Here is a 27,666-nt window from a genome sequence, read left to right as displayed (position 1 = left end):
CCGCCGAGCCCTCAGTGTCCATTTTGCAACAGCGGTTTGCACGTTACGGCGAACGGCGCGGGTCTGGGCGCGGCCGAGACACCAGACTGCGGCACAGGGGCTGAGCAGGGGGGCTGTGAGGAGGTGTGGAGGGAAGTAGGGCAGCGGAGGAGGGGCGGCTGCAGCTGGGGCTGGTGCCGGGGGCGATCCGCAACCCCGGAGGCGCAGACCGCGGGGGAGGGGCAGGGGTTTCGTCCCAGGCTCTTGTGGGGCCGAACGCGGGCGGGAGAACGTCTGACTCAGAACTGCATCCTCTGAGGCGGAAACTCCAGAACTCCCTCCTCAGCTGCTCTCTCCCCCCACCTCGGGCTGCCTCCTCACGACCGTCCTTACTCTCAGCACACCTATTCGTTATGAATCTCAACCCGAAGGGTAAATTTTTGCCACAAAGTACGCGAAAAGCCGGGCAGACCCACTGGATCTCTCACACGCAGAGGAACTTGCTGGAGGGGCGGGGAAGAGGGGGGCGAGAAAGGAGGAGGGAGGGGGAGCTCGGTTGGAGACCGGTTCAGGGCGATGTGGAGGTTTCACAGAATCTCTCCCATCAATAAGGCACTTGCGCCTGGGAATCTTCCCCGAAGCGTTTAAGGCAAGTGAGGGAGGGTTTATTTTCTTAAAGCGAGGGGGACAGCGCTAGCTGAAGGCGTTTCTTTTCTGCAGGGAACGAGACGAGCAGCGAACGAACTTAGTTTTCCCCTTTAGGGAACGGCACTCGGGGAGCAGGTATGGTCTGCTTTTATCCGGACCAGCGGGCGCTGGCGAAGCGAGAGGCTCGCTCAGCGTTCCGGGGAAGACGCAGCCTCCGCCGTTCGTACCGAGCTCCTAGCCGTTCGCCATATTCGTCGCCAGCTCCCGTCTGCCCGCACACCGCCCTGCCTCCCTTGCCCGGCTTCAGCCCCTCCAGCGATACGGCTGATTGAGGGAGGGGAGGCGGCGGCTGGGGTTTCATTCGACGCCCACCAGGGGCTGAGCGAGCCTCCTTCAGTGCGCAAACTCGGGGCACCAGATAAAAGCTGTGCTGGCAGCTCTTACCCTGTCTCGATGGAGCCGCCACAAGCGGGTGACCGGAGAAGCAGTTAGCAGCAGCGCCATAGACTAGCGTCCCCCCACACCTTGGGCAGAGAGAGTTTGGGGCTCTAAACAGCTGCTGCTGCGGCAGGAGGGAGCCGAGGTGAAGGGATCTGCTAGCTGGTTGGACGCAGAGGAGGCGGCTGTAATGGGGCACTGAGTCTGAGGGAGGAGGGGGGAGATTAAACGTCTTGTGATCATGGCGGAGTCTATGGGTATTTTTTCCTGTCTAACTCTTCTGTGCGTGTGTCTCTTGTCTTTCTTTCTCTCTCTCCTTAGGGCGCTTGGCTGGGGCTGCTCGCTCGGGTTCTGCCTGTTGCGCGAAATGGCGGCTGGCGTCTTGGTGGGTTTGGTTGTCGGTTTTCTGTGTTAGGGTTTTTTTTTTTAGTTCCCCTCCTATTCCCCTCCCCCCACTTGTGCCTGGCTGCGGCTCCGCAGCGAACCGCGGCGGAGGCTGAGTCAGGAGTGGGGAGGGGGTTGCGCGGGAGCCAATCGCCAGGCCGGCTGGGGTAGCCTGGCACGCTCTGATTGGCTGGCGCTGACATCATCCTGCAGCAGGGGCAGCCGCAGCTGGGCAGGGTTGGGGAGCTGCCGGGGGAGGCTGGTGCAAAGCGAGAAAACGGGCGCCATGATCTCAGCGCGAGGGAGGACTTCACGGGCGGGGGATCCCCGGAGAGCTGGTGAAAAGGAAAGCAGGACCAGGCATTGGCCTCTCCTTCCCAAACAGAGCCGGGGCTGTGAGGAGAGGACCGGGGGAAGAGCGGGAGAGGAGCAACTCGTGCCTGCTTTTGTAACTGCGTCAGTACAAGATGGCGCAGGGTCTCCCTGGAGAGGGAAGGGAGTTGCACGTCCGCCGGAGGTCATGTGACCGCGTTGCATTCTTGTGGGGTTTGGCTGCAGACCAAGCTGGCTGAGGCGGTGGCTGCCCGGGAGAGTCCGTGTTTCCCTCCCCCTCCCCGCACAATGCTGTCGGTGCTGCGTTCGTTCCCGTTTCCCTTCCCCCATTAACCTTATGCACGAGGGTGTAGCTGCCGCTAAGGAAGGTTCTCGCTTCTCACTCTCCACCCATCTCCAGGGTGTAGCTGCTCTCGGGGGAAAGCTTTCCATTCCGCCCCCTCTCTGCGTGAGGCTCTATCGCCGCCAGGGAAAGTTCCCCCTCGCTCGGCCTGAGCGTGGGAGCGGGCGGTGCGGCTGGGCCTTCCCGCCCGGCTCCCCTGCCCGTGTGTCAGAGCACTGGTGTCTGTAAGTCAGGTTCCCCGGAATCGTTCAATGGTTCGTAATAACTTACCGAAAGAGTCAGTTTAAGCGATGTTTAAAGTAACCTCATTAAAGCGGCTGAGGAAAATGCACGGGCTCTGTGGAGCTGTTCTGACAACCGGGTCGTCGCATTTCCAGTGTTGCTTTGCTGGCGGTTCAGGGTGGGGGGGCTATGGAAAAAACTGCGAGCACTTAATTACTTTATTCTATTTGAACAGAACTTCTGTATGAAGAGACGGATCGATATAATTGTGTATGTTGTTGGATCCTGTTGTAGGCATTGAGGTTTTCCGTGGGGTAATACGATATATATTATAAAGTTAGGCTGTAGATGGCCTGCATCTTTCACACAGGGTTTTAAGTATATACTTGGTGAAAATGAAAACTATGGTACGCAAATATAGTAAAGACGTACCATGTCTTACTTTCTGAGGTTCATAGGAAAATGGACTTGTCATACAAGTCTGGGTAGGCTTGGAAGTTGGGCAGATATATTTTCCGGGTCTCTTTTAATTTCAGTATTCTGACAGGAAGTGAAAAATTTACGTTTTCCAGTTTAACACATTTTTTTCTTTAAAGAATGCAATTCGTGTTACTGTTTGGGTGGGGTTCTCATGTTTTCAAAGCAATTTGGTGCTAGTTCCTGTGTTTTGTTCTTGTATGGCAGGGTGTAAATTTAGCCTCTGCATGTAACCCAACGAACAAACTAACAGTTAATGCTTTAAGGGTGGTGGTTTGTTCCATTTCAAAATGCTTCGTAGCACTTTTTCTGCTTTTAATCTGTCCACAGATGGATGTGAACATTTTTTTTCCTTCACAGTAGTAACCTCGTTGGGGATATAGCTTGAATATTTGGTGAATGTGTTGTGTGAGAACTACGGGAATGAAAGTAACTGAGTATATGACTAACATAGAAGACTCCTGTATAATAGACGCTACTTAATACGTGTTACATAAGTAATATGGTGAGGTGGAGTCTCGTTACATAAGAACCGACTGGGGACTTGGGAGCTTCTGTAAGTAGTCCCTATTAGTTGCAGATACAGCCTGCGGGGCAGCTGTGTGTTGTCGGGGAAGGAGGGGCAGAAGAACAGGATTGGAAGCATCTAATAGTGCTACATTTTTCCTTTGTAGGTTATATAAAGGATACCAGGAAAGAAGTGGAGGAGACAGTAATTAAGGATGACACAGTGTGAAGGTCTTGAAAGTTTGGAGTCTCATTTGAGCCTAGGTTTTAGGGCATAAAGGTTGCTTCCTAAAAGAACAGCTCCCCTGCCCCCCTTTTTTTAGTTGTCAGATGGTGGCTCTCAGCTGAGCATTGCACTGACCAATTTTGTTATGGGCAGACTACTGTAAAGAGCAGTATTCTCGAGTCCTAGAGGTTATGAGGCTTTTTTTTTCCCCCTCACAAAAAAAAAAACAAACCCAAACCTTACTGGAAATGGTATTGTGAGGAAGAAGTTGCTTTGTTGACCAAATATCTAAGTGACTGGATTACTGATTCTTGTTGTGTAGGCATAGTATGACACAAGGTAAATACTGCCTTTGTAATGGAACCTTCCAGAGAGGCTTTCAGTGTACAATGATTCTTTTGATACAGAACAGATTTATTTGGAACTTGACATTGTATTTAGTTGCAGATGTGTTGAATGAAGAACATGAATTTGAACTGAAGATGTGGAAAAAACATATCTATTGTTTTAGTACCTGCATTTGGGCATATATTTCATAATTATAGAATAGGGAGTAGTTTATATAGAATACCTGCAAATCGAAAGCTAAACTATGACAGCTAGAGCTTTAATTTTTAAAGCCCCTTTTTAGGTAGGTTACATTAATACCAGATTTTGCTTTGAAAACCAAGACATGAACTACTTTAAAAATTGTGTGTATAGCTGGTGGCTTATTGTAGCAGTACTTGAACTGAGGTGTCTCTGTGCTTTTATGAACCTATAGAAATAAAGGCAAGTTTTAATGAGCTCACAGGATTTTTTTTGTTTGCTTCAAGGTTATTGCATTAGGTGTTCTCAGGGAAGCTGTGTTGGTTATCTTCAAAGAAGCAGTGACTCCAGTGGTGTTACAGTGCGATCTCAAAACAGTGTCTGATGCATTTTGAATTACTTCTGCTGCAGGAGATGAGTTAAAACAAATGCGCATGCTACTTCAAGACTGAAACCCCAGGGGATGGGATTTGCCCAAGGACCAGTCTGATGCGAGCTGTCTTAATCTGGAAGGTGAGGGGAAGGAAAGGAGCTGTAGGTGAGGGAGACTAGGGAAAGACAGGCATGTAGCTTACCAGGAAAAAAAATTCTACTGAACTACAGTTCTTTTATTAAGGACATTTCAATTGGCTGGACATTGTCCAGCAGTTAAACTTGCGGTTCTGACTTGCCATGGTAGCCTGTATGTGCTTGTTGTATATGTGGTCTTTGCTTTTGGTAAGGCCTGTTATTTAAACACTGTTGTTTACCTTTAGCCTTATAAAGGAACTGACAAGAGTTCAAGGGTATGTAGGGGAGAAAGGAGAGAGATATTAGCAGTGTAATAGATCTGAGCATGCATTAATGCCATAGTTGAAACAGTTGAAGTGGTGCTCATGCTGAAAGATGATCCTGCACCTTTTCCCAGCTGTTCATTCTTGCTTCTGTGCCATCCTTTTTGATGGTGCAAGTGATCATGTGGGAAGAGAAGAATGGCTCTAGCATAAGCCTGATTGTAATGGGTGTTTTTCTGATGTAAATGTTCACTGCCTGGCATCCCAGTCGCTCCTGCCTGAACAGGAGTAGAAAGAAGCAGGTGCAGGGACAATGGAGACTTGCAGGGTTTAACCATTAGTGAAATGAGATGTGTTTTTTCTTAGCAAAGATGCAGTGTTAAAATAATTTTGAGCCAACTCTTACAGGCAGTTGGCTAGTGCAGAGTTACTGCTTCAAGAGTCAAGCATACTAAAAAAAATTCAAAACCTTTTAAGAGTATGCAAAGCACTCCTGGATTGACCTGCAGTTGTAGGTGGCAAGATGATTTTGGATTCACTGAAATGATAACCTAGAAAAATAAGGGAAATGCTAGTTCTTCTCAACTGTAGCTTAGTTAAGTTTTCACAGGATTTTGGACTCAATTAGTTTATTTTTTGGAAGAGGGTAAAACTTTGAATAGGCTTGCTCCTTCCAGAAGTGGCTAACTTAATAGCTGGTGAAGTTAATTTAGTGAAGAATTCCTCTGACTGCAGGAGTTCTGAGTTAAGATTAAATTAAAAAAGAAAAAAGCATCTGTGGGTCATGGTAGTCATTAGTCAAATGAATATGCATTATTTGCATGTAGTAGAGCAAGTTTGGTGACTGCCAGCTGATCAGTGTATCCACCTGCATGTGGCAAGACTGTTCAAGGCTTGAACAGCAGCAGGGGACAGGGCAGGAGCTTCCTTAGCACGTCTCTTCAGGCTTTGTGTTACCATGAGCTTTTCTGAAAAAGTTGAGACTAGTAAGGTTTTTTTCTAGAAGGAAAACAAGTTATTGGCTGGTTCTACAATTCTTAACAGTTGAGTTCTTGACTTAAAGGAGCAAGTTTTAAAGCTGTTGTGTGCCTGCTAATCCCAGGATTAGTGGGAATTTGCACCAAGTCCAGCTCACTGGTATGACCTTTAGGTAGTGAAGTGGGGCGGTGATTTGTTTTCTCCTAAAATGACCTTGTTATTTGAAATAGTCTTTCTGATGAACTTCTGGTTGCTTTGGAGAGCAATATTAAGCTATGTCCTCAGTAAATGTTAAGGTGCAGGCAATATAAGCACAATTAGGATCTCTAGGAAGAAACTGAGGGGAAAACACTGCCACTTTCTGAGAGTTGGGCTGTGCTACAGCGAGGAAGTTACTGAGCCATGGGCTCCAGCATCCCAGAACTGCAGCTAAAGCTGGGCCTGCCTCAGACTAAGCAAGTGTTCATGTTGTGTGCGATCTTAGAAACAAACTTAGCTGCTGTTTTTGTGTGGTTAAGTGTTGGACAAAAAAGGTTCCTTATCTCTGCTGAAACTTACTGTGACTTGTGTGGAGGGAGGTTTATAATAAGAGTAGGGAACAACCACAGGCTCAACGAATTTCCTGCACTCCTGTGGTCAAGTATGGAAGCACTGTCTCCTAGCATGTTAATGATGCGAAGTCATGCAGTTGTTCTTATTCAGGGTAGAAATGCAGCTTGAGTGCAGCAGTATTTCATGTCTCTTCAAACATATATTTTTGAAGACTGTTGTAGCCATACTCAGTGTGCCTTAATAGGACTTAAACAGTTTTGCAAGCCTTAAGGGACAGTGGTATACTCAGAATAAGTAGCTTTCTGACAGTGGGTACCACTGGCTGTAATAAGGAATTAGTTTCCTGCAGATTTCAGTAGCTTGGCAACTAGTGAAGTTTTGTATTGATGGAGTTAAATTCTTAGTATCTGATCCACAGGAATTAGTATGTGTTTTTCTGTCAAGCTGATTGTCATATGTACCGATCTTTGATAGCTGCTTGATCCAGTGTTAGTCCAACTACTGTAGACCACCCAAGTAGCAGTCTAAAACTACCTTGTGTGGCAGATCTGCAGTGTGTCAAAACCAGTGGGGAGGCCACAAGAAGAATTTAAGATGAAGAGCTATCTGGAAAAAAAGCATTAGCATCTCATTCTTGCGCTAAACGCCCTCTTTTCCTTGCCTTTCCTTCTCAAGTTAGAGGGTTGTCATGTAATTTCCGAAATTTAAGTGGAAAAACAAAATGAACTGGAGGTGCAAAGCTGTGCTGCTTTACTAGTGCAAGCAAAGCAGTCCCTTGAAGAGACTGTGAGACTATAGCTGAGATTGAGGTAGTAATTTAGTCTCTAGCCTTAGAGGTTTTGTACCAGCTTTATTCCCCTGTAAGTACTAAACTGTGCAATGGTTGTGCTACTTCATTTGGCGCCACAATGTTTGTAGTCCAGTGTTGTCAGGCTGATGATAGATTGAATGATGTAGTCTTACCTGCTGAGACAGGGTAAGTTGTCTCAAATTGCATCTAGAAGAACCATGGGCCTTCTAATTAGAAAAAGAGCGTCTTACTTAAAATGTCATTGTCACGGCCATCTTGATTTAGAAGACTACTCTGCACAAAATGCAACTATTGCTTTTATCAGAGTGGTGCTACACTTTGAATGCATTTCCAAAGCTATGCTCCATTACCCCAGCATTCATAAGCTGGAGCAATCTCATAAGCTTATAAAGGCATGATAGGTAGTTGTCAGATCCTATTTTTAAACTGTTTCTGAGAAACACTTCTGCCTCCTATCTCAGCACAAGCATAGGAAAGGCTATACTTCATGTAGGAGCCACTGTGTCTGGGCTCAGCTAATAGCAATTTTTGAACTCGAGTGTCTCCTCTTCAGAGATAGTGAAGTTGAATTTGCACTGACTTCTGTTGAGGAGGGGAAATGACAGTAACTAGGAGATAGTGGCAGTAGGCTATTGAGTCCTTGGCTGTAACTACCTTTAATAAAAGATACAGGTCTGGGGTGCTTGAGAGAGTAACCAAACTTTTAATATGAATCCTGATGGCTCGTGTTGAGCACCTGCCTGCTGTACTTAATGGAGTACAAGAAGAGTTGAGAGCTGGAACGCTTTAAATGGTATCTCTTCTGGTGAATATTAAACCTTGTAGCTTTGCTTAATAATCTGCTGCTGATTTGCAGTAACCCATTTACTACAGTTGTGTCATACTACCTTTAAATTTTCACTAACACTGGAAAATTGCATGAAAATGCATCTGTGTTCTATACGCAAGTAGGGCTAGTATTTTAAGGTTTTTCTTCCCTGTGCCCAAGATCATGTACTTCATATTGGTCTTGAAATACAAATACTGAATATGTGTGTTAGCATACTTTTGCTATACTAGAGAGGGAATTACAAAATTTCAGGACCACTTCAGAGTATGTATTTTTGGGCAAAACTAATACTGATAAACCATTTAGACTTCATTTTGTTTGTCTTTTAAAGCTTGCAGGCAGGGATGTTTCAAACTGAGCTAAGTACAGAAAGAAAAAAAATCATGCTACTGTAAGATGAATTATACAGTGCAAAATCAACATACTGAGTTCTACATGTCTTAGAGCTCTTTCAAGAGACTCCTCAAACAGTGCAGTTGCTAGTGTACACCTAATTGATGGTAGGGAATCATAGTTTCAAAGCATTATTAGGAGCATAACCTGAAGGCTGTGGCTAAGCCTGCACTACTTCTAAGAGTTGGCAGTGCAGGGTCTTCTGTTGTGTGGTGTTTGTTGTTTTGTTTTTCCTAGAACAGGCAAGCTTGCTCTCCACACTTTGCAGATTGATGCTACAAATATGATTTGCCTTGGAAGTGCAGCTGTTAGGTAAATTGGTTTGTCTTCTGTTTCAGCGGTGTAACTACTTAATCCTGTTCCCATTTAAGTACATTGTAGTAGTTAACAGATAGGAGGAGCAGAGCAGCTATCTAAATTTTGCCTTGTAGACAAGTGCTAGTGCTTATACGAAGGAGGAAAACTTATAATTGGATCTGTTGTAACCTCATCCTACAGTTAACAAAGCAAGGTAATCTGTTTGAGGGGCATGATGCCTTTTGCACTTGATTTCTTGTTTGTCTGTTTGCTTAACACGCCCTTTAGTTTCAATGCAGTGATACTTCAATGTGTGTTCCAGAACTGCTTCCTCATTTAAAACAAACCCCTCCTCAACTACACATGCTTCTGTAACCTAGCAAGAATATTCATATACTTGGGTCCTCATATACTTGGGTCCTCATCAGTTTAATGGCTCTGCCTTACCGAGTCTGATCAGAACTATAGGCTTAAATTTCTCATATGACTAATCTTCATATACTTTCAGTGTATTTTGTAAATAGCATATCACAAGCAAGGACTGAGCTGTCCACAGGTGCTCCTGTCTAGAAGTGACTTGCTGGAAGGTACTTGTGCATGCTTCATAGATCTTGAATTTTTTTTCCTGTAGACAGCCTATTTATTTAACAGGAAGTGTCTTGCTTTGGGTGTCTTTTTGCTCAAAAAGTGTTGAGCAACAATTACGTACTGATTGCACTCGGCACAAATCAACTCTACATCCTGTTTAGAATAGGATGTACATATTAACAAGTGTAAAACATCTGTTGCATCTTCCTGGAAATAGCATGCTTTAGTCTTCAATATTTCAGCTTCACAGCTGTTCAGAAGCCATTCTGTATTTAAAATCATTTAAGGGATGTCTGAAGTAACAGTTTAAAATAGATTTTTCTTACATGATGCAAGAATGAGTATTGTTTTGAAGTTGGTGCTCTTTACCCTTCTGCATCATCAATTCCCAATATAGTAACAGATCATTAAAGAGAAAAAAAAATTGGTTGTCCAACAAGTCCAATAGACCTTATTCCTTTATTTGCCTTTCTGAGATTCTTAGTTGAATCTGAGCTCCAGCTGGTGCTGGAGTGAAGGAGAGGTTTCTGCTGGAGTGAAGGATAGGTTTCTTTACTGCTTAGAAACACTTTTACCGTATCTCATAAGCTGAAATCTTGCTCTACTTGTCACATGAGATGCTTCATTAAGCTGATTTGCTTTTCCCTTAATACAAGTCTAACATAAGCATTGATTTTTGTTGTTTTGTTTAATATGAGTCCCGTTAAGCAAGAGCATGTCTGACTTGTGATACCTTTTTGAAACTCCTTTTGTATCAAATACTCAAGTGTTCAACTGGAAATGGGTGAAGGGAACTCCTAGCCTTTTTGACTGTAGTAGGAAAAAAGAAAAAAAATAGAATACATTCTTCTGTAAACAAGTTTCACAACATATACCCGAGATCCACTTACCATTTAGCCTTTTAAAAGTAACTGTTCTTCAGTACATTAAGATAAACAGTCAAAGCATGGAATAACAATATATGTGAATGACAATACTTAACAGTTGTGGGTGACCAAAGGAAGGATGATGGAGGCTTTGAAAGGTAACTGCAGCTCTTTAGAGGAAGGGATAAAAGAATGGATGGCTTGAAGCAAAGGATGTATACCTGATGTTAACTGGAGAATAGTTACTGGAAAAGTATTCTCATCAGCATTTGTGGGTTTTCTGAGCTGTTTTTTTTTTTTACCTAAGAAAAAAAAGGCAGGCCCAACCTGTAGTTGTTGGGACAGCATACAACTTTAGGTAGCTCAAGGCTATGTCTAGAGTAGATAATAAAAATTATGAAAACAGAGGCATTGTATGCAACTGCAGAGTTCCTGAGACCAGTTTAGGGGGGGGATTTTCTGCATGAGAATAACATCCCTGTTGCAAGCAGTTGTGCGGCATCCTACATCACATGATTGCTGGCTGTTGTTGTGTAACAGAAAAGCCTTGTTTTTTTTCCATTCATCTTATGGAGCTCGTAGAGGGAAACACAGATTGAACTTGTATTTAACAATAACTTCCTTCCTGTTGGGAACTCATGTCAGAACTATTATGGATTTCTGGTACTTGATCTGCCATGTGGAATACCTTGGTTTCCTGCCCACATGTGAAATTTGAGTAAGCTTTGGACTCTTGGGGTTGAGAGAGTGACTGGTAGCCATCTTTCTGTGTGACTGGAAAGTCATTCCATGATTGTCTCTTCCCCAGATTTCTGGATGGGTACAACTAGGTGGACTGTGGTATATGATAGTCAACTGATAGTATGTATAGGCTAACAATATAGCACGTAAGACCTATTTAAGCATTTTATTCTCAAACTGAAGGATTTGTCCTTTCAAAACTTAAGATTTTTATATCTGAGTGACACCCTGTGTTATTTCTAAACATCAAAAGAAAATTACTGGACTGGAGGCTAGCTCAAAGAATGGCCATTTTATGCCTACATTTCCTCCTGCCTCCCAGACTTCTCCAGAATCAGCTTGTAGGTTTCCTATGCAACAAATGGATACTGTGAAGTACATAAAGAAGCCATGGAAACTGGCTGAAGAATGAGGAAGATTGCTCAAGAATGAACAGCACAGGAAAGGAGGGTGTTCAGTTAGGTCTGCTTTTTACTTGGAAGCCTGTTTTGGAACTAGATGTTCATGCCCAATCTTGTTTTGTAGCTTTCTGAAAGAGTAAAAGCTCTAACCAGCCACATTGGTAGCCTCATTAAATGCAGGAGAGATGGAATGCTGAAGCCTGTGAGCATGCCTCTGAAGTCCTGCAGATCATCTGTATGACTTAAATTTATCTGCATGGTGTAATCAATCTTTCGTTTTTTAAAATTCTAAATTGATAGGATTTTAACTTCCATGTTTATAGATGGAAGTATAAAGAACATAATTTAGTGCAGTCTGATTTCATGCTGTCATTGAAAGTCTGTCTAGTGTCAACTGTCTGCAATTTTTTTCTAAACTTTGTGTATTATATGTGACGTTTTTCTAGCTGTTTATTCATGCTGTTTGTATTAACTTCTGGTTTTCTCCAGAACATTGTACCCAAATTAAATATGAAAGTGTTTTTTCCTTGTTTTCTAATGGGAAAGAGATACTCTGTGAAATCTGGATTGTGTTGTGTTTTTTTTTCCCCCACAATGGAGCAAGAGGTGCTCGATGGTGAGAAGCTAGTGTGTGAGTTTACCAGCCAGAATAGTCTTGTAGCTTTTGCCTAACTTACTTCCAAGGTACTTGTAGGAAAAAAGCTATAGTTGAAAAGCACATCTGGCAACAGGCTCATCTCTGCCCCTCAGAAAAGTAAACTTCCCTGCCCCAATCTCCTGATCTGTTTGGATAATGATAGAGATACTAGGCAAAAACGAAGAGTTGTGTGACTGTTTGCACAGAGTATAAATATTTCAGGCTTTACTGAATACTTGTGTGGCTTAAATGTTGCAGCAATACTGTCTCAGTTATTTTTAGGTTTGGGGAGCAGGAAGAGCGCTTGTTTCCTGTCTTCCCCTCCCCCCAAAAACCTTGGGTACCTTAGACAAGTTGGGGGGGGGGGGGGAACACCACACCGCAGAAACCCTGAGCTAGTTTATCAGCTCCAATTGAACTGTATCAGTATGTTTCCTGACCTTTGTGTAGGGCGGTAGTAGAGCCACTGCAGTCACATTGCAGCACTTCAACAGTAGTATTTCTTTTTAAACAACACAAAGGCATGAAGCCTCTCAACTGAAGAAAGAATACAGCTCACTTGTATATGAATAGTCCCCAAAACATGGCTACTGAAGCTCATAACTAGAATTACTGCTTCTCTGGTTGCCGTCATGGGAACTTTGATGCTGTGCACAGGCACGGCTAATATGAGAAATCAGTGAAACTGAATACTCTAGTGCCTCTTAGTCATTGTAACATGAATATATTTAGGTAATAATCATTAATATCTTCACATCAACTGCTGCTTCTCCTCTTAGCCATAGCTACAAACTACTCTTGCTTGTAGGTTTTGGTACATATCCATGTTATAAAGCAAAGGAATATGATAACAATACCTGTCTGATTTGAGCTATGACAAACTGCTTCTGCTTAACACACACACACCAAAGAAAAAATTATAATAATAATGGAAAAAAAAACAACATCAACAAAACCACACACAAAACAAAAACATACAAACAAAAACCCCCAACAACTACTAACCCACCATACTAAATTGTTCCCTTGATCTGTAAGGGATAAAGAAACCTGTAGCAGTCCCTTGGATTTTCTCCTAATGCAGAAATGCAAAAGATGCATTTGGTCCTGGTTACTGGTACTGTAAAAATTGCCTAAGACCACAGTTTTCTTGTTGCATGAGTTTATTGGCAATAGTACACGGGTGTTTAAATTTGCAAGGAAATGTGTCTGAGGCTATTATGTAGACCTCATATTTGCAATCAGTGTGCACATACCCTTAGTATAAATAATCTTGACAAATCAGTTTGCAGTGATCCACCTAGAAGTATGAAGCCTCTTGGCACTGCAGAGTGTGTGCAGAACAGGCCTGGAATCACTCAGGCGAGAGGCAGATAAATGCATGCAGAAGTGTCCCCATGTGTGGAACAAAGATAGAAACAGCAGGCTTGCCCCAGCATGCTCCTCCAGCAGCTACACAGAAGCATCACTACTGTTTAGAACTGTTTTCTCTCCCTGTGGTCTCCTCTGTATTATCCATTATATATTTTGCACTTACTTAGCAGTGGTGTTTATGCTCCATTCGGGTATGTTGCAGTTTGGTCTGAGTTCTTGTTTCATTTAAAGTTAGGATTTTGGAAACCCCAACAGATCTCAGCTACTGAATTGTGGTTCTTCCTGCTGAAGCAAAACTTCTGCGCTACTATTAGCTGCCTTGGAAAACTAGTTATGTGTGTAAGGATGCTGATTGCGAATACAGTTTTCAGGATCTTGAACTCTGGAAAAAACTGGCTGTCTGCTTACAGAAAGACTTGCAACCTCTTGCATCACTGTTTAGGCACAGACAGTAAATCCTTAATCACATGGTGTCTGAATCATGCAAATTAAATTAAAAAGACATAGCAGTATGGTCCCTGGCCTAGTGAGAAAGTTGAGCAATTCCATTTGCCCTCAAATACATTTTTAGTTTGTAGATGAAAATCAAGAATTTTACTGCTTGTTAAACTTTTTCATTGCAATTCTGTGGCCTTGTTTTGCAGCTTGCTTTGCAACTCCATCCAAGGGATTATAATTTTCTTACAGCAATTTAATAACTGTGTGAACACTTGGATAGTTGGACATTGTTAAAACTACTCCTATAAAAATAAAAAGGAACCATTTTGTATTACATAGTGTATAAACAGAAGCTAAAGCAGTGAAGCACATGAAGGACAGGGGCTTAAGTCAGTGTATGTTCTATTTGAACAGTGGGGTGAGCTAACTGCACACAAGTCCTTTGTGGGTATTGAAAGGTCCCAATGTAAGCAGGGCTGGTAGCACCACCTGTTGTTCTAGGCATGTTTGTAGTCTCTCTTGAGTCCCAGTGTTGAAGTTGTAGATAGTAGAGCTCAGGGCGCTAGGGGAATCATGTTCCAGTTATTAGTTTTTATGCTTTAGAATAAAGCCTCTTGCTGCTTGTATGAGAACTCATCAAAAATCTTGTCTGAGCTGTGGTCCTTTCATGGGAAAAGTGTCTGTAAGTAGTGGGTGGGGTTTAAGAAGCTTATGTTTCAAAATGAGCCTTTCAGAATTTCAGATGCTGGTCAGATTATACATATCTTAGACTTGTATATGTGGCCTGTTCACAAAGATCTCTTGGAGGCTGAGAGTAACAGTAACTACATCTAAATGACTTGGTTGGGTAAATTTCATGTAATGGTCACTCTGGACTACTCTAAGCTGAGTGTATGAGCATGTATTACTGTTAATTGCTTGTAATTACACTAGCATCTGAGCAGAAAAAAACAATAAACCACTTGGTTAAAAATATAAGCATTTTTTGTTGTTGGTGGTGAAAGCTCAATAACAACAGGAAGCAAGGGGCAGATTGATGTATGTACATAGCAAGGCTAAATAGAGTGCATTAAGATTAAATGAAGGGCTTCCAGGAATGAAGGCTAGAGAATGAGAGCTAGAGAAAGGGGAGAGTTGGTGAGATGAGAGGTTATCAAACAGTAAAGTGTGATAAGCAGATCTAAGAGTAAGAGGAGGTCCTATGATGATGAGAGCCACCTTTAACAACAGTGAAAGAAAAGGAAGCCTTACATGAGGACTTGCTGAAACTTAATGGCTGTCAGCACAGAAGTCTGCTGGATCTGGAAGCAAGGGATTGACACAATGGCACTGAGGCAGCTGATGGGTCGTAGCTTGGCCTAGGGGTTCGAGGAGCCATGAAAGTGTTGCGGCTAGTTGGAAGAAGTAATAAGTTAAATAATAACCCAACAAAGTAAAAAGTGATAGATAGCAGTAGGGCTGTGTTGATGGTGACTGAACGAGTTCAACTTGGTGTTGGAACACTGCCAACTTCTGAATGAGCCGTAACTAGGAAGTGGTGTGTCAGGGCCTGCTGTGGGTGCAGGAAGCCCAAGTGGCTTAAGGTGTTATCTCTGGTTGCTCTTTGCCACTCGTATGGGTTATTGTTTGATGCCAGAGCATAGTGCTCTATCACCTCAGTTGTGCTCATTTTTGAGAGTATGCTGTGAACAAGGGATTGATTTGTTTAACCAAGGAGATTACTTTCTACTGTCCCTGAATTTAATTTTTGAGCTGGGGCTCAGCATGGATCTGAGATCCATCAAAATGAAGGGAGAACTCTTTTATAATGTGAAACAGAATTCCTCCAGGCCCATATTGTTGCAGAAACACCTCTTCCTCCTCTTTCACTTATATTTAAACTGTATAAGTGGATTTTCAAAGCACGTCAGGAGCATGGGTAATTAGAAACTAATAACTGGTGATTGGTGAAAAATTTGGTTTGAGGAATTTTGTTACATGGGAAATCTAGGGTAGAGATAGGGGGCAAAGTCTCACAAAAGACATGTTGTTAAATATTACCATTAGATGCTCTTAGCTGTACTCTAGTTTGTCACAATTTAACAAAACTCTTTCTGCAGGAAATGAAGCAGGGATCTTTTACTGATAACATGACAATAAATAAATTAGGCAACAGTATGTGGCCTGTAATTACAAGCTTTATAAAACGAGGGGGCCCAGGCAGTCTGTTCTGACATTTCTCAAGTTTACCCTGTTGGATTTCATAATGTTACAAAACATAATAGAGAAGAGTAGAACTGGATTTTCTGCGAGTTTGTTTCTTCTGACAATCAAACGTTTCTCACTTTCATTTAATGAATTAAAACAATGCAATTAGAACAGTGAGCTTAATGACAGAGCAAGTCTTACTTTAATAGACTTCTCCCACCATCCCCCTTGCCTTTCCATGGTAACTCCGGTACCTCATGAGTTACTAGTGATGCTGGCAGAGACTAATGTTTACAACTCAGTCTGTTTTTTGAATACAAGCTTCAGTCTTCTCTGGCAAATGAAAACCAGATGGGAACTGCAGGGAGCAGAATGGAATTTAATTCTGTTTTGTGGCTTGTGATGTTAACAGAACTCCTTGGGTATTTTCATTGTTATTTTGCCTAGAAAATGGCTTGTACCTTCCTCCTGTCCAGTCATTGTGATGTGCAGTCTCCTTCCAGCGTGTTAGGATAACTGGGGTAAGCCTTCACTCAGATAAGTTGTTTTACTCCCAATATAGGGATATGCTATGGTATAAGCATATTACTTTTTTTTTTCTTCCCAAGTAAAAGGATCAACAGCTAGTAAATCCAGGTGATGGAGGTGAAATGCAATTATTTGCAACATGTAACAATTTTTTTTTCTTTTTTCCCGTACGCTACCCTAGCTGAAAGTACATGGAGCACTGAAGTAATACTCCATGGAATTTGATCAAGGACATAGGCTCAGTCACCCAGAACTTAAGTGGTCTCAGGATCTGTAATGCAGACAGTATAAACATATTTTCATGCTGTTAAAGCTGTGCTTTGTATGCTGGTTGGTGCCATCTCAGAGGAAAAGACTCAACATGTTGAATCACAGGAATGTTGCTTCCTGTTGAGGTTTGGGATTTCCTTGTAGCTTTCCCCTCCGTAGCTGCAGGAGCTGGTTTTGCCTAGTGCATGTGCTCAGGCAGGAACTTGTTGGAGATGAAGACAGAAGCCAAACAGTTCTACGCAGAATGAAATAGTTTCTGACTCAAATTGTGTGGTAATTGTCAAAATATCATAGGGTGTGGTAGGAGCTGCTCTGTCTTAATGTTGCTAAGGATTCATCCCTTCATAATTTGCCTAAACAAATATCATCTGCTCATCTCAATTAACATATGAAAGTGGGGGAAGGATTTATTGATGTTTTCTAGCCATTTGAAACCTGATAGTGTGCAAAAATAAATTTCCGTATGCTTGAGTGTTGGTGTTTTTTTCCAAAGTTGCTCAATCTTCCATTCTTTCTGATTTCCCAGCGAAGGAAAGATAAGCTACTTGCAGAAGAAAAAGCTGTAGCATCCAAAAGATTAGCTCGGAAAACTGTGAGCACTGGAAATAGATAAAACTTCAAATTACTGTCTAGTTTCACTAGGAATTAAAAATATGTAACCCTGGAGTTACAGTAGTAAGTTGATACAGTATTTTTGAAATACATACCTGCATCATACAGCTGTTTACTTCCTGGAAGTATTTCTAACAGTTTGTTACGGTACTGAATTTTATTGTCAGATTTAAGATTTGTGGTTATACTATGAACACAAACTTTAGGAGAATTCATATGACTCTACTTCTTCCGTAATTGTTTGTGAATAACCAGGTCCTACAGCTTCAAGAAACAAACAAGAGTAGTCACATTTTCAGGCAGATAGTTCCGATAAACAATCTTTAAAAGGAAGAACATACCCAGTACCTGTTCCTTTTCTTGGTGATCACCTCAATTAAGTCTAGCACTTCTGTAATGTGGTGATATGCCTTCCAGTGCTCTGAAGTATTAGCCTGCTGTTTACTGGGAAGCATATTCCTCTGAGACCTAGGTTCAAGGACCAATCTAAAGACTCGAGTGCCTTTATTGTGCTGTCTCTATGATATGGCACAGGCGTTCGTGATGGAAATATTTCTGTGGTGGAAGTTATTATTTTCTTTTAAGCAACCTATCAGATAAATGGGAATACCTTTGAAATAAATACAAAAACTCTTGCCTAAGCTTTCTGAGCTTGGAGTAGTGTGAAAAAGTGCATTACTCCTGTATGCACTTTTTTCATGTGCTGCTTCAGATCTGCTGTCTTGTTACCCCGTAGTGCCAGAGGAGAGTTCTGGAGGAAGCTGTTTCTCTCCTACGTTTTTGGCCTCTGCTATACTTGGTCCAGTACTTGTCCAGCAGATAATTTCTTGTGGTGGACCATATTCTGGTGCTGCTTGGAGGAAGGGGGAAGACTTGATCTTAGTGGAGTTTGTTAAGTTTGTTACATCTAGCGTCTTAAAACTAGGGCATCCAGAGAAACCTACTTCATAGGATAATCTGAAAACATTTCAGATTTTAAGTCCTTCCCAGCACATCCCATGAAAATGTTTCCAGCACTTTTGAGTTTGTTTCTGGTTTCTAGTGATCCTAGGACATGAATTAGCACTTAAGCATTTAAATGCAACTCCTCATTCTGTTTTAAATAAGTGAAGCTTCCATCCCTAAGTGTAGTTGTTGCTGGGGTAAAAAAGGCTATATATTTTAATTAGATAGGGTCCGTCTATATTATTTGAGATAGTAAGATTTTTTTTTTCAAGCATTTTTTAATGAAAATTTTCCTTACTGGTGAATGATAGCCGTGTAAACTAATGTTAGAGTCTCTGTGTGTGTGACTATTTGTTGAAGGAAAAGCCTGTTTTCAGAGTGTGGTTTTTGGACTTCCAGACAGATTACACAAGCTCAAGAAGGCCCACCCCACATCCTGTGTAGAAAACCAGCTCACAGAAATGCCCATTGTTCTTCAGGATTATAAGTCACTGTATTTGCTGCCTGCCTTCTTTTTTCAAAGTACTATATGAAACATACTAATGCAAAGGAACCACAGCAGCTTAACAAGTGCTTGGTCCTGCCAGGTACTGAGTGCTCTGCTCTTACTGAAATGGGGGGCTGAGGGGTAGAGGGGATTAAAACATTAGGCTCCCTGGCTGGAGAACAAAGGTGCTGTGTTGGTGAAAAAAGCTGAGAGTGTTTTTTTTTTTAAATGTGAATCAATTGATAACTGACTTTAAGCCTGAAAGTTGTCTGTATGCAGCTTTGCCAGTATTTACTGTCTTTGGGAGTAGGGAAAGTTACAGGGTAAGTGGTTTGCTTCAAGCATGGTGGATTATCCTTGACATTGTTTCACCCCTGCTCAGCCATTCCAGCAAAAAGAGAGAATGGAGTATCTGGGTCTAGTAACTCACCAAAGAAACGGGGTAGTTAGTGTTTCTGAATCTCCACCCGTGCTTATTTTTTAGTTACATGCTATTTCCATCTGGAAGTTAATGGATCTATCCATAAAGAAGGGAGCTCTCAACCCAAATATAGGAAAATTTGTTCACTCTTCCTGTCTTTTTTTTATCTATTTCATCTACATTATCATCTTGGAGCTTATTTTTTAAAAAGCTGAGGTGCTGTTCTTCATGTTCCATTTTCATACCAGAAAAGAGTGTTTCAATGTGAATTTGAAACTCCTCTTATTATAGGTTTCTTACTTTAAAAAACAACTTATATTTCTTACTAGAGTTCAGTACCTATTTAGAATCAAAACATTTGTTATTGGTAATAGAGATGTAGCTAAGCACAAGGCTGCCATGAGACTGTTTGAGGCTGTATCCTGCTTTTCTGCAGTCTTCTGAAAGAAATCACCTCCTTTTAGTCATTGCCAGTCTCCTGACTGCAGCATTCCCAAAACATGTGGCCCATAAAATGGGATTATAAGGAAGGCATTCAAGTAAACAAAAGTTCCCTCAGGATGAGATTTGCTTTTTCATGTGGAGCTCCTGTGTGATTTCACCTGGTGCTGCAGCCTTGTTCTCTAGCCAGGGATGATTTCTCTTCTTGGTGACACCACAGGTTTGAGAGCACCTAGGACATGCCCAGGTTTTGGGAAAGTCTCCTTCAGGGCTGGCTGGCACAATAGAGTCCCCTTGCAGTGTTTTTGGAAGGACACACCCAATTACAAGTTAAGGGAAAATAATCCTTTCTGTGTCTGCGTGTAGCAGTAAATGACCAGTCCCATGATGTCGCTATAGCTGCCAAAAATCTGGAGTGAATGTACAGCTGTGTCCGTCATTAACTGCACAGTATTACTGGAGTGGCCCAGGGCTTTTGTGAATTGCATTCAAGGGTAAGTCGCTGCTTAAAGCTAAAAACCTTTGTGTGTCTGTGAGCACAGTGTTATATTGGTGGATAATAGTGTGTTTCTTCTATGATTGTGTGGTCCCATCTAGCCTGTTCTGTTTAAAGTACACAATTTTGAACAGTCTCAGTCTGCAGTTTCAGTACTTTTGAGTTCTTTGTTTAGAATAAATTACATTTTCAGCTTTGGTGAGGAACATGTCCAGTCCTGGCCTCAGTAGTTCAGGCTGTCACTGCCTCTATGCATGATTATGCTGCATGGGAGAGCCTCTAGAGTCATGTTCCTTTCCCACATCTCTTTTTCTCTTCCATGACTTTAAAAATCTTGTGTCAAACGGCTTTTGCCCTTCTACGTTTCCAGTGGCTGCTAGTCACCAGGGGAATGGTTGTGCCTGTAGTGGTCCTCTTGTGCCAAGAGTGAGGCTTTGGACACTGATGGCCTTGTCTTGGCTTCCTAGAGGTACCGCTGCATACCACAGCATGGAGGCTTTCATCCACAGGGAGAGCTACAATTGTAATTATTCTCCTTAAAAGAACAGGAATCCATAAATTCACATGGCTGCATTCCAGCCTGGCCGGTGTTAGTCACATTATTGATGTGCTTCTGGGTGTTAGTGTGGAGTGTGATAGAGATTGCTACAGGATGGAAGGCTGCCGGGTGCCTTTGAGGAAGCACAGCCCTACACTTACCGCCATTACCTTTCTTTAGAGGCGACTCTGAACAGAAACTGTTAAGCTTCCCATAATTGGTCTTGATGTGAGGCTTTGAACAAATAGCAGCACTGAGAATTTTCAGCTGTCTGAAGAAATGTAGGCCAGGAGCTCTCCTTTTTTTTTTCCACCTGGTACAAAGAAGTAGAGGAAACAGCCCTGGGAATGGGGGATGCCAGCCCAGTTCCTGCCACCCTCAAAAGCAGCATTTTCAATCATTTCTGTACCCCCTATCATCACCACAGCAAAGAACTGTTTGCTATGGGTTCTAAATCAGCAGTTGGCTGTTCTCTTTCTCTTGTTGTTTGATTTCTTTTCAAAGCATTTACAATGAAGAGCCCAGTTAGAAAATTAAGGAAGGCAAATTCATGGCCTGTAGCTCATACCACAAGTGTCTGTACTCGGAAGTAGTGTCATTGTCACAGCTGTACACAGCTTTTGTTTCTAGAGGGTCCAGTTCTTTGCCCTGGACTATAGAGGAGTTATAAATGAGAGAAAGCAGACCACCTTAATTTGATGGTAGTCTGCTGGTAAGACAAGTGGTTATTCTAAAACTGCTTAATCCTATTTAAGGTTGGGATTTTCTTGGAAGGTCTCTGATTTCTGGGGGTATTTTGTACAGAAGCCCATCTTAAAATTGGAGCTGAATAGACCTGTTGTATTCACTACATAAAACAGTGATAGTTTCATCATAATTCAATTGTGAGTTAAAAAAATAGGATTATTGAATCAAATTTTCTGAAGTTTAAGGAGACTAATTATATTTTTAATGCCTCCAGGTTTATAGGATCTGATGCTGACTTATAAGGGGAAGTAATGACATATTTAATTACCGTGTTTTCCAAACATTAGGTAGTTTATATACGTACAACAGCAGGGAATTGAAAATGTCTTGTGAATAACAGTGACACCTGCTTGTATTTCATTTAGTGATTTCTGTGTGGGCTTGTTTATGTTGTAGAAAACGACGTTTTCTGAATAAGCTTTTGGGGGGAATGACACGTTGCTAAGGCTCCACTATTTTGTATTATGTTGTACAGATACTGTATCATAAATCAAAGAAGCAGAGCCATATATCTGTGACCTCAGTTCCAAAAGTCCTGCAACTGGTAGTGATTTAAATTAACATGATTTATACAGGAAAGAGCTTTTAGAAACCGTGGAAAATTGGAGGTGTGCTCTGTGTAGGACCTCTCAGATGCTGCACAGCGCTGAAACACCAACTCTGGCCGCTGTGAGCCGCTCTATCTGCTTTACTATGTCATTAGTCCTGAGGAATTAAAACTGGAACCTGAACACCGAGGCACACTCAGTGGAATCAATATAATTGCTCAGTAATAGAGTTACAGTCTCTAAACAGATGTCCGTATGTGGGTCTCTACCCGTTCACTTCAATCCATTCAGTAATATGGTGCGTCATTCAGTGATTCAGCCAAGAAGGTTGCGTACCCCAGTCCATGTGAGCTTCCTTCCCTCTCCAGTCCACCTAAGTACCAGCACTGGCACCCTGTGAACTTGCAGTGAGCTTGGTCAGCAGAAGAAGCTCACTTTTCTTGTGGTGGTTGACTTGTTGTCAGTGTAGCTCTGTGAACAGCTTGCTGTAGGATTAAATGAGTGTCAGTGCAAGGAAGCAGGAGGGGGAACCTCCCATTTTGGCAACAGTCAGAAGTCACATTGCCTTTATGGTTTCATGAAATCGTATCTGTAAGTTATACACGCATGGATAACTTTCTGGAAAGCAGTGGTCATTGAAGGCATCACTTCCCTTCAGCTGAGTGCCAGTGGGCACTGCTGCTCTGTTCGTCAGCTGCTTGGCGCAAAGGCAGGTAGGGGGTACAAACTCAGCTGACTACGAGCTTCTAAGATCTTTGTAGGATTGATTGAGGAAAGTCTTATAAAATTGTGGTTCAGATGACCACACAAGAACGGATAACTAAGATAATGGGTAATGAACTAGTACAAATATAAAAAAAAAAGGGAGGGGGGATGCGTTGAAGGTTTACAAATCCCAGCCAGTTTATCTGAATCATCAGACTGGTGTCAGAGTACTGACTTAAATTTGTGGACTGGGGTGAGACATCAGAAGGTCACCATCACCTTGGGAAAAGATCTTCATTATTCCATGTAAAAGCTTAAAGTCCCTGAGCAACATCTGTCCAAGGACCTGTTTTTTCTACCTACTGTTATGAGTGATACTAGAGATTAATAAAACTGGAAGAAGTTAAATTAACTAAAGCTCTTTTCTCATTTTCTATGTAGTGCTGTCGTTAGTGTTCTTGGCAGCACTTCATAGATATTCACTTTCAGTGGTTTTTCTGCTTGGTTGCACTTCCTGTCTCGTATATTAGCACAATGATGTCGTTCTTGCACACTGCTGTGGGGGAGCATGGTGGTGTGCTCTGCCCAATGCAAGAAAGTCTTTCTCACTCTTCTATGAGAATACTTTGCCTCTACCCTGGCAGCTGAAATCCAAATGGAATGTCCCTTTTTTGAGCTTCCTCTGTATGGAAGTGGAGAGCAGAGTGGGAGGAAGATGCAGCAGAAGCACCTTCCCCGCTCCATCTTCTGTAGGAAGTTACTTACAGGGCTGTTTGTCTTCACCTGGCATGGGTGAGCAACTGGAGCCTGCAAAACTTTGCCTGTGCCTCCATAACCCCATATGGAGCTGTAAAGGGGAAGAAAAGGCTGGGGAAGTTGTATATCCCTAAAGCAAACAAAGCAGTGGAAAGTGAGAATGGGAGCTTCAAACAGGGCCTTGCTCTTCTGGCCAGGCAGTGCTGGTCCTGGGAGGAAAGCACTGAGAAAGTCCCCATGCTACTTTCATGGACCAGGAGAGCAGGCACCAGCCAAGAGTGCCTCTGGTTCTCCTGCTTGTCCCATGAAGGCACCAAAGATGGAGTGGTTTCTCCTTGGGGATGTTGCTGCAGGAAAAGGAAGAGTTTGGCTTCTGGGACCCCAGCACTTCTGGGGAGCAGCCTGGGCTTGCTCGTCTTCTGCCTGCCAGATCCGTCAGTGTGCACCAGGCCAGACTGCTGTGCAAGCAGCAATTATGAAGAAAGCTTTAAAGTAAGAGAAATCAGCATGTTAAAATGAACTTGGAAAAACTTCTGGAAGACTTAGACCCCTTAACTGTGGCTGAAAGGGGCTCTTCCAGCATGAGTCATGTGCAGCTGCAGAGGAGCCCTGGGCAGAGCCTTCCTCCCCTTTGCTAAACGGAGCTGTCAGAGTGCCTGGAGCCAGGGCAGGGAGAAAGGTACCCGATTTATTTTCCTAACGAGATATACATGGGAGAATTCCCCACGGGGCCACTGGTGGGGTGTTGTGGCTTTATATTTTTCAATCACTCAGCTCCACATAAGCAACATTGTGCAGCTTCCAGCTCTCACCCGGAGGACTGAAACACCCCAAGCCTGTCCCCAGGAAGCAGACAATAGTGTTGATATGCCTGTTGCTGCAGAGGAAGTGGCTTCTGTTTTAACCAACAAGCAATCTGCCAAAGTCCACGGTTTGGGTGGCTGCCGTGCTAAATTTGACATAAAATTATTTAACCTTTTTTGCTGTTGTCTTACTGTTCTCTGGAGATGTTCCTCTTGCTTTCTACTATTTAAATTTTGCATTTTCTGCAAAAAATAATACAGGCTTTTATTTAGAAAACACAGATTTCTTAACAGAGACTCTGGTCTATTTAATAGATGATGAGAATACTTTCAAATGCTATCAGTAGGTTACCACAACTGGGCCTAAACCGTATGTAGCTAAGGTGTTACTCAGGGCTTTGTCACGCCCTTTCACATCCCACCTCACTGTAATCGGTTTTTTATATGAATTTGACATTGAAAATATACTATTGCAGAAAAGATGGTATGTGAAACTCAGGCTTCGGATATTTGAGGCATCAGGCGCCCTCTTGTGCTGTTTCTCCAAGAGCACTGCAAGGCAAGCAGCTTCCCAGGAGCAGTTGTAGTTTGCAGGGAGACTGGTGTGTTCTTGGGCACCTACATCACCATCCACTGTGGTTCTGATGTGTTGGAGTTACTTGTTGATGGGTGTACAAACTTCACCTATACAATGTGGCCATTGAGTATGAAGCTTTGAACAGAAAAAGGTGAGTTTTATCTTCCAAAAGACAAAAATAAGATTTTTAGATTTGCTCCAAAGTAGCGATATTCACTAAGCATTAGTGTTTCTCTGATGGGTGAGATTTTAAGTTGAATTTCAAACTTCACTTACTGTTAATAAGATGATGTAAGTTTAGATTTTCTGTTTTAGACTGCTGTGTGTTTATAATCATTCACCTCCTTGGGCTGCATAATCTCAGGAAGATGTGCTACATCTCCCTGGAAGTGAAACTCTAGGATTAGTTTTGTTAACTCTACTTCATAAATACTTTTTCAGATTGCTCACAGGAAATGTCTGAAAATACCTAATTTTACCAGATACCAGACTATAAGTAAAAGTGCAACTCCACGGTAAAAGAGGTAAATTAATTTACAAAGTTAACTGAATAGCTATGACACCTCTGAAAACATGGGCATTTGGTGGCTTGCTGCCTAAAGAAATAAATTTCATTGAGTTTTATATGTGGAACTCAATCAAAGTTGTTCAAAGGACAACAAATATCATCATAGTTTCTGGCTTGATGTCAAGTCTCAAACTTACTGATACCTTTTAAGATGCAAACACAACTGAGCTTAACATGCACAGTGAGCTCTTCCCCTTGCCAGCATTCTTCTGTCTTCCTGACTCTTTGGGGATTAAAGGTGTTGCTTCTTTCAGGCTTATTGACCCAGAGTGGTTTTAGACTGGGCTGCCTGCCATTCTGTGATGGCATTTCTAGCAAAATAGCAGTCTCTGTCAGTGTACCTCTCAGCCTGAAAGCTCCTGAGGATTACGATCGTTTCATAGAGCAGTAACTAGAATATAAAAGAAGAATAGTTGTGCTGGGCCTGGCTGAGATCCATCAAGCTGATACTGATCCTGTCTCCAGCAGACACCATAAGTGGATGCCTTGATAAAGCCTAAGAACAGAGCGAGAACTGCTCTCCCAGTCTCCAACCATCCTCACATCCTGAGCTGAATATGGGGCTTTGTGCTTTTAGCTAACCTTGACAGATTTAATTTCCAAGATTGTCCAGTATTCCGTTAAGCTAATATTAAACATTAGCATTCACAGCATCCTTATCATGATGTCTGTTAAACACTGAGCTGATACCATGTAGAACTTCTATGACAACCTCAGTATCTTACTTCTGAGTACCACTGGTCTGCTCTGACCACATGTATGAGCACGTGTATGTGAAGTTAGGATTGCTTTTCTGCCTGTGCATCATTTTACATTTATCTATATTGAATTCTGTCTGCTGTTTTATTGCTCACTGACTGATTCTTCGTGCAGTCTGTCACCCCTCATTCTCACCACGCTCAATAACTTCCATCATCGGTAAACTCTGTCATGTTTTTGTTCACTCCCTTTTCCAGGTACAGTGAACCAGACAGCTCCATCACAGATCTCTGGGGAATTACACTGATGAACTGTCTTCTGTTTCCCATCTTTGAACAACTATTTGCCCCTGGATGGATCTTCCCTCTTAAGCCATGACTGTTTGGCTTCTTTAAAAGCGTTGTTGAGGAACATGCTTGAAAGCTTTCTTGAAACTCAAATACACTTATCAACCAAACCGTGCTCATCCTTGTGGCTGCTGAGCCCTTCCATGAATGATAATGCTTGATGTAGATTTCCATTTATTAAAAAAAAAACAAAACAAAACACAACACCAAAAATCTGGGTTCTTCCAAAGTATATGATATTTCTCTGTTTAATAATTCTATTTGTTATTATAGTTTCTACTGTTTGCTCATAGGTGAAGCTTTGTACAGAAATATGCCTGTGCAGGTAATTGTATGACTTAGGCAATGTGCCTATGTTTTGATGTACTTTCCTACATTCTTTGTAGGATGTCATGAAAATATCACAGCATGGTATGTTTCTGTAGAGAGCAAGTAATATCTATGAAGTGTTTTCTAACAAAAGGAAAGTGCTGTGGAAGTGCACAGAATTCATGTTATTATGTAAGTTAAATCTAACAGAAGTTACCATTTATCATCACAACAGAGCAGGTACAACAAAAAAGGATGAAATCAGGGATCTGTACATATTTTGAAGTTACCAAGAGTTATTTGCCCATGCCTGGTGGCATACTTGAATTTCACCCAGGAAAGACTAGAAATTCGTTTAGCCCATAGGTAGAATTTTTTACAGTCTGGGCTGGAAATTTCCCTCTTACACTTGAGCAGGAGCAGTTTCGAGCGACTGAATGTAAGGATTGTTCCTAGCGCCTACGTCCAACCCTTGTAAGTTTTCAGTCTGCTCTGGGGCCATCTATCATGAGTTGTTAGCTACCTTGTTCAGTGTGAGGGACTATCTTATGACTGTGCCTAATGCTATGTGAAAAATAATCCAGACAGGCATTTGGGAACCTGCAGCTTATGAGAGAGGGGTGTGAAAAGTGCCTTTCCTTTGCCCGGTGAAGTCTTTGTGCTTCACTTGTCCTTTCATGAAGGGGAGGGGGAAAGACTCCAGGCAGAAATGAAGAAAGTTTTTCTGAGTAGCAGGGTCTTCAGCAAAGTACTGGGTGAAGCTCTTTGGAAGGCAGCACAGCTTCACTTGTGTGGTTTGCATAGCTGAAATAGCTCATGTAAATGAATTCAGAGACAAATCTCCTTAGCAAACTCAGCCATTCCCAAGCACAGAATGTTGTCATTAATAATTTGAGCAAAGTGTGTGGTCGTTGTTGTT

The 27,666-nt window shown here is 42.3% G+C and overlaps 1 long non-coding RNA gene across 4 annotated transcripts; it reads left to right on the top strand.

Annotated features, from left to right (window-relative positions):
* Positions 1-146: 146 nt before the first annotated feature.
* Positions 147-26,651, top strand: LOC308041055. Of its 4 annotated transcripts, XR_013922191.1 has the most exons (5): positions 147-411; positions 700-1,210; positions 1,387-1,450; positions 25,266-25,348; positions 26,349-26,651. It is a non-coding gene; the product is annotated as an uncharacterized lncRNA (long non-coding RNA). The 4 variants fall into 4 exon arrangements; XR_013922193.1 differs by lacking the exon at positions 147-411 and having other exon boundaries at positions 457-1,210; XR_013922192.1 differs by lacking the exons at positions 147-411; positions 25,266-25,348 and having other exon boundaries at positions 457-1,210.
* The last annotated feature ends 1,015 nt before the right edge of the window (positions 26,652-27,666 follow it).

This window comes from Nesoenas mayeri, assembly GCF_963082525.1.
Source record: "Nesoenas mayeri genome assembly, chromosome: 1".
Classification (NCBI taxonomy): Eukaryota; Metazoa; Chordata; class Aves; order Columbiformes; family Columbidae; genus Nesoenas; species Nesoenas mayeri.
The sequence above is the reverse complement of the archived record's forward strand: the minus strand, read 5'-3'. Positions and strand labels throughout refer to the sequence as shown.